The following is a 7,941-nucleotide window of genomic DNA, read 5'->3' on the forward strand; positions in this document are numbered from 1 at the left end:
TGAAGATTCTCACCGTGTATAAACTATCATAAGAGAGTAGTTTCTTGACAGAGTTTCCCCCCTGGCTTGTTCCTTGTGCGCGCGTCCGTTGTTTGGGTGAGCGTTGACACTTCAGTCTTACTCAGTCTTCTTAGTGATAAACTCTAAGTAACTCGCCACTAAATACCTTCTACAGGACCTACATGATGACTTAGGCTCTTACCTTGCAACACTAGCTGTATAACTCCCACGAGAGAAGTAAGATGTGTAAATGATGGTCAAGTTCAGCCTCAATTTTCTACACCACAATAGTTAGTAAATTTCCGCTAATTATGTCAATTATTATGATTAATTAAAATTCAGTGGAAGTGATATTAGTAGTGAGTTTTGATTAATAAAGCTTGATATAATGACAAAATAACAAAAAAGAGAATGGAAGACTCCCTGAAAATAAATTCATAAATAATAAAGCCTCCTATTGATAAATTGAAATACAAATTATTGGTAAAACTTAACATAACAAATTAACACCAATAATTTTTTCATTGCTTAATAGAGTAAAAATTTACTTATATTTGATGTTCCGAAAAAAACCCGAGATGTTAACAATTGATCATCACCACCATAGAAAATGATGAAGGAAGCCCTATGGGTAACCTAAACTTAAACTATTATTCACACTGTATGATTATCATTTCCCAACTTTTTACCACTTTTTGTCTTACTAGCCACTCGGGTGATTGATTTGTTCTTTGTTATAACCTTTGTTGTCCAGTGTTAGTAAAGAACAAAACAGGAGCCGGAGAAACCCTACAATGTGTGGTAGTGTCTGACATGTGTCCTGTGCCGGGGATTGAACCAAGGACCTTTTATCTCCTATTTACTTCATTAGCCTGTATGGCCTATGTAGGAACCCTCCAGTGTTCTTGGTAGTATTGTTGACGGATATTTCGAAGCCCAGCATTGTTCTCGATTTCACAGCTTGAGCTGGTTGGTTCTTCATCGATCTACAACCCTCTGTGTGAAGAACTATTTACTTATGGTCGTTTTGCAGGACAACTTGGCGAGCTTGAAGCTATGACCCTCATGTTGGTGGCCGTGAATCACAAAAGACGGCGTGAATCATATTTTCAATCTTTCAAAATTTTTAAAGTCTCCCTAAGATCCGCCTAATAGATACATTTGCTTCACAAAAGGATTTAATCGACATTGCACATATGCCAGGGTGTTGTTCATTAAATTATTTTATAAATGGTCAGTGTGTAAAATTATATTTTCCTTCGTTGATTCGTTAAGCAATCTTCCCTAATCTGCATTAATTTTCCTACTGTATGCAACCTGGTGCACCCTGTATAGGGTGTACACATTACTTGTACATTTATCTATAGAATTCTTGCTAGTAAAAAAAATCCTTATATTAAATCAAATGTACAAACCTCGCCAGAATATTGATAAAATAAACATGTCTGCCTGTCACATTTACCTAATAATGTAACAATAGTGTGAAGAAACGGGAAGACCTAGAAAGGGGATGTGAGTTGTAGGGGTGTGCTAGGAATGGAGGTGGCAGTGTGCATTAGGGGGGAGCTGTGTAGAGGGATTGGAGAGCAGTATAGGGTGGGGTAGGGTTCGGAGGAAGGGCATGTGCCTCATACCTTACGAGTGGTTGTATCATGATTAGTAAATGACTCTTAATTGATATACATTAGAAGTTGTAAAGTTTATACTTCAGGTCAGGTCAACTGTTATGTTGGCCCATACCAACTCCCTCCCCTGAACCCTCCTCCCCACCGGAATATCAACAAGTTCTCGCCAGAAGTTACTATTTCATTTAGGAAAGGAATGGAACCAGTGTTGAATAGTGGTGAAAAACAACTCGACAGTAACAGCTGAATCGTACCCAAGCTAACCTTCACACGGTGAGGTCCCAGGTACCCAGTGATAACTGCCTGTGAGACTCAACAACACCAGCTATGTGTTAATCCGTTCATGATAGGGAGGCCTGGGACCACACCTCACTTGCTTAAGTGAGTGAGGTCCTGTGACACCGGACCACATGCTGTCCCCATGATGCTACGACACCACGTAGTGAATGAGTTACTTTTACTTTTACCCTCTTCACCACTGATCGGCTTGTTCGCCGCTTGGGCATCATGTGAGGTTCTTCATAACACCATCTGTGAGGGAACTACTACACCATGTGAGGCCCCTCATAACACCATCTAGAGGGAACTACTACACCACTTCAAGCCACTCATAACACCTTCTGTGAGGGAACTACTACACCACGGTTGTATGTACCCAGAATGTAGACTTCACAGTAATCACCGAAACTTGGATGAATCTAGCGAGCAAGAACTTTTTATCAGAGTACCACATAGAAGGGTACAACCTTTTTCACAAGGACAGGGAAGGTAGGAAGGGAGGAGGGGTCGCACTCTTCGTCAGGGATACATTAAAATGTTGTATTAATAATTTAATAAAGGGTGAAATAGGAACCGAGTCTGTATGGGTAGAAATAGCAGAAGGAAGAGAAAAAAAATAATTATGGGAGTGATTTACAGGCCCTCCAAGTCTTGGAAAAGAAGCAGCTCAGCCCATATGGCAGGAAATGAGTAGGGCAGCCAAATACAACAACCTGTGCATTATGGGGGATTTCAACTTCAGAAATATTGACTGGGACAACATTGTAGGTGACTATGAATCTGAAGAAATGCTGCAGCTTCTGAGAATGGGGGAGGGGGTTGGGGGTTACTACTAAGAGCAGAGACGTTACCGAGAACAAATTCTGGCTTGAATGTCATGTACACTAATACTGACACGTTTCTTGATAAGAGACAGGAGTTTGAAACTCTACTGAAACTACACCAACCAGATATTGTGGGAGTTGTCGAACTGTTGTACAAGAACAGGAGAATCAACCCAGAGGAATGCGAGTTCAGTATTGCTGGATATGACTCATTTACGAACCTTTCTCAAGAAACTTTAAAGAGGGGTGTGGTTATCTATGCTAGGCAAGACCTTAGAGCCAGCCAAGCGACGGTACAGGGAGAGGATGTATTTTAAGAGTCCAAGTGGTGTAAAATTAAATTAAATGGAGGAGACTTACTTATCGTCGGGTGTATCTACAGATCCCCAAACTGTGGCCCAGTAAATTAAAGGAACTTAAGAGCCTTAATAGACAACGCGGCGATGCCCAACCCTAGCCACCTCCTTATCATGGGGAATTTAACTATGGCGACATCGACTGGAGAAACGAGTTCACCCCAAATACTTGAATAACCCAGCTACTCTTTTTGTAGAAACTCTGAGAGATAATTTTCTGTTCCAACATGTTAGAGACCCGACACATTACAGAGGGGAGCAAACACCCAAGCCACTAGATCTCATCATAACAAACGAGGAGGGTATGGTGGCCAAACTGGAACACCTTGCCCCAGTTGGCACCAGTCACCATATAGTGTTGTCATTCAGATTAAACTGTTACCTAGTTCAGGATAAGGCCAGGCCAAGGTGCAAATATTACTAGGGAAATTGCAACGGGATGAGGGAAGAGATGAGAGCTATCAACTGGCCTGACTCATAAAGGCACAAGAACACAGACACTACGCTGAATATCATGACTAGTAAAGTGACCCATTTGATCGATAAATATATACCCAAGACCAAACCCAGTGCCTCTAGGAATACGAGGGGATCTCTACACATGAACCATGCGGCGGTCGACAAAGTTAAGAAGAAAACCCAGAAATTCAAGACGTGGGTTGGGTCAAACGATGAGCAGGACAGGAGCCAGAAACCAAGCAAAGATAGAGTGTAGAAGGGCAGAAAAGGAGTTCCAGAGGCTGATTGCAAGCGAGGTCAAGTCAAACACAAAGGCGTTTTACCGCTATGCAAAGTCGAAATTAAAAACGCGTCCTCAAAGATGGATGAGAAAGCGTAATGTTCCTTTGAAACTGTTGTGGGATACGAAGGACTCCAGACTTAACTGATGAATAAAACGATAATCAATGATTATGATAACTTAGACGTACCTGTGATATGGTGTGTTAATGTCCCTCGAAGAGCTGTTTTAATTCACACTTACCTGGAAAAAGAAAAGGAAAAATACAGTTGATATTACCTGCCGCCTATCTTCCCACACGTACAAGATTATCTACACTTAACTCACAGGAACAACTAAGGCAGAAATGGATGTCAAATGGATGACTAAGAGAACTTGTTTAATATGTCCAGAACACAACAGTAGTATAGTTACCTTGTGCTGGTGGGAACCCTGGTGCCGTAAAGGGTCATCTCCTGGCACCGTCTTGACACTTTTATGACACTTCATGGCACTTGACGACACCTTGTTGTACTCCATGACGCACTTTACACCTTGTGATAGGTCAAGACACTTTGTAACACTTTACGACATTAATGACATCCTTACGACACCTTGAGAGACTTCACAGCACGTTACGACACTTTTCGACACCGCATGACATTAATATATGTTGCTTGGACACTTTATAATTATTCGAGAATTTATGACACGTATGCCACTTTGACACTATGAAATAATATGGGTTTATAAGGCACTTTAGAAGTGAATTTAGGGCACTTTAGGCTACTGACACTTTATGGCACATTAACACTTAAGGATACTTTGACACTTTAGAACACTTCAGGACACTTTAGAACACTCCGACACTTTAGGACACTTCATGACACTTTAGGACACTTCATGACACTTTAGGACACTTCATGACACTTTAGGACACTTCAAGACACTTTAGGACACTTCATGACACTTTAGGACACTTTAGGACACTTCAAGACACTTTAGGACACTTCATGACACTTTAGGACACTTCATGACACTTTAGGACACTTCATGACACTTTAGGACACTTCAAGACACTTTAGGACACTTCATGACACTTTAGGACACTTCATGACACTTTAGGACACTTCAAGACACTTTAGGACACTTCATGACACTTTAGGACACTTCAGGACACTTTAGGACACTTCAAGACACTTTAGGACACTTCATGACACTTTAGGACACTTCAAGACACTTTAGGACACTTCAAGACACTTTAGGACACTTCAAGACACTTTAGGACACTTCAAGACACTTTAGGACACTTCATGACACTTTAGGACACTTCAAGACACTTTAGGACACTTCATGACACTTTAGGACACTTCATGACACTTTAGGACACTTCAAGACACTTTAGGTCACTTCATGACACTTTAGGACACTTCAAGACACTTTAGGACACTTCATGACACTTTAGGACACTTCATGACACTTTAGGACACTTCATGACACTTCATGACACTTTAGGACACTTCATGACACTTTAGGACACTTCATGACACTTTAGGACACTTAACAGTGCCTTTTCATCGTGCACCACATCTTAATACTTTATACGACGCCTATTCAACTTAATGGCACTTCATCAGACCTACTGGCACTTAAAAGCAGTTTATAGAACTATTGGATATTACATGAAGCTTTGTGACATAACGTGACACTTTATGGCACTCTAACACCTTCTGCCACTTGACGACACTTTATACCACTCTTATGACACGTATGGGTGTTTCTGACGCCCACTATTACTCGGACATTTATAAGTCTTCATGACACAAACACTTTACAACACTTATAAACACTTCATGACACTGACGACACTTTACAGACCTCGTCAATTTCAGTCTCTTCACCGGGTATTTGTTTGTCCCTAAGCCTTCACGTACTCTCTCACCGGCACTAGGGAGAGACACACTGAGTATGTTTTGTCATAAATCGCTAAACGATGCAGATTCAAGACGACCGAACCGACCAAACCTCGTCCCAGTGCTATAACGAGGAGAGTTTGGTCGTGTTTTACTCTTTCCATTTTCTACACATGTAGCTTTCGAGGTCTTTGTCTTTATCTGTTCTCATTATGGCAATGTATTACACAAGATTATATGTCAATATTTTAGTTCGTCTGATGTATCGAAAACAGATCAGTTGTTCCTGAACCCTCGAAACACTTACGTCATCGATGTCTCAAAGTGGTGTCAGTCAATTGGTGACATAAAGTATCCAGGATTGTATATATTGTTTTCCCTCTATATTTGATTATCAGAGTCAAACAAACCAAAAATTTAACAGGAAAAAACGAAAAAAAAATGAATCTGCATTTAACATAACAAGTAACGATGGAAAACATTTTAAATTATTTTCATATTCCGAATCAACGCTTTCGGAGACGTGTGTGTTGTCTAGGGACGAACAACCAAGACCACGACCAAACCAAACCTACCAAGAGTCTCCACACATCTGTCTGGTATATTGTGTGGTTTAATATTTTAGACAGACTAAAGAAATTCAATGATCTTAAGCATAATTTTTGAAAGGTGTTCAAAGACAAGATGTAAAAGCGTTTCTTAGTTTACCTGTGCAAATAATCAAACTATTAACTACTGTAAGGCAGTTTGTAGCAGTAGTTTACCTTATGATTGTCAGTAGTAATAAATATTTTCGGTCCGGAAGGGAAGAGAAAATACCTCTCGCGGATAGAGGGAAGAAAAAAAAAATCATTAAGGATGTCAACACATGTCTCAGCACTAAACTGTCCCTGAATATCTGTGACATCCCCGACGCCATGGAGAGTCATCCACCCCCACACATTTACCGTCACTCGGCCACTCCGTTGTTCTTCATGCATATTGTGCTGATCATATCTCCGTAAAATGATGTGTACCTTATCGCTTTACTATATTCTTCACTTTCATGTCAAATTATGATTTGTTATTTACTGTAAGATATGTGGGAGCTCATAGAGTAATATGATATACATTTACAGTATACTAAAATTACCCCCGTTACAGGTGGCAAACATAACTTTATAGGTATGTTACCTTGTGTTGTTTCGGCGCCACGCAGGGATACGGCCATGGTTATTGGACAAAAATTTTTTTATTTTTCGGTGAGCATTACTTTTACCCAAGATTCCTCCTCCTTATCGACATACTGTCAATCTTCGTCTTATAATATCACTGATCTGGCTTTAAACAGGACCACCATCTGACGACAACGACGGTATCAATGAGAGTCATCTGCCGATATCACACGGGAAAAGTTCAAGCAGAATGTGCTATTAGATGAACTCACTTTAAAGATGGGGTCTATCAGCTTCTCTCTGTTCCCAAGCTCTCCTCAGCTTATTTTTTTAACGGGAATTAGCCCACCCGGGCACAGGTCAAACGACCCACAACGGGGCCTGGGGAGCGAAGAAAAAAGAACAGAAAGAAATTGAAAATAGAGAAGAAAAAGGTTATACTGTGTTAATCTACATCACGAAGATGCCGGAAAACCAGCTTTTTAAAGTGAGACAGATTATACAAATATGGAAACACGGGTTATTCTCGCGTGACCGACATCCACAGAGAAACGGTGGGCACCGCGGGCAAGACGTGTGTTACGAGCCAACGGCCTTGCCGGCGGTACACAGGATGCCAAATCCACCGAACAATGCCCTTTAAAGTATCTGTAAGAGAGAGAGAGTGAAGCAACAATGCGGCGAAGAGAAAGGGAAGAGAGATTGTAGACTAAAGGAGGAGAGTTAATAAGACGAAATGTCTTTGATTCCACCCTATCTAATAGTTGGACAGAAGAAGAGCCACCCCAGATATGAGAGCAGTACTCCAAGTTAGGACGAATGAATCCCTTATATACTTAGAGCAACTGCTCAGGGGTGAAGTAGCTACGGCATCTGCACAACATTCCCAACTTTCGGGAGGCGGCTTTAGCTATATTAAGGATGTGTGATTTCCAGGACATGTTGGAGGAAATGGTGAGGCCTAACATATTTATTTCAGAATTTGGCAGGATGATAGAGTCCTGAAATGTAATTGGTGGGAGATCGTCTAATTTACAAAGTGTAATTGGTAAATATTGAATTTTATTACTAA

The 7,941-nt window shown here is 40.8% G+C and overlaps 1 protein-coding gene across 8 annotated transcripts in view; it reads right to left on the bottom strand.

The window, feature by feature from the left end:
- The window catches only part of LOC121853405 (gastrula zinc finger protein XlCGF57.1-like), a 44,714-nt gene extending 44,398 nt beyond the window's left edge, over positions 1-316 (bottom strand). For 4 of the 8 annotated variants that reach the window (XM_042347489.1, XM_042347482.1, XM_042347487.1 and 1 more), the window contains exon 1: positions 14-189. The gene's annotated coding sequence lies outside the window, so the exon portion shown is untranslated. The other 4 variants (XR_006086316.1, XR_006086315.1, XM_042347488.1 and 1 more) reach the window with 3 other exon arrangements.
- Positions 317-7,941: the final 7,625 nt, after the last annotated feature.

The sequence above is a fragment of the Homarus americanus genome, unplaced genomic scaffold, assembly GCF_018991925.1.
Source record: "Homarus americanus isolate GMGI-L3 unplaced genomic scaffold, GMGI_Hamer_2.0 scaffold4896, whole genome shotgun sequence".
Lineage (NCBI taxonomy): Eukaryota > Metazoa > Arthropoda > Malacostraca > Decapoda > Nephropidae > Homarus > Homarus americanus.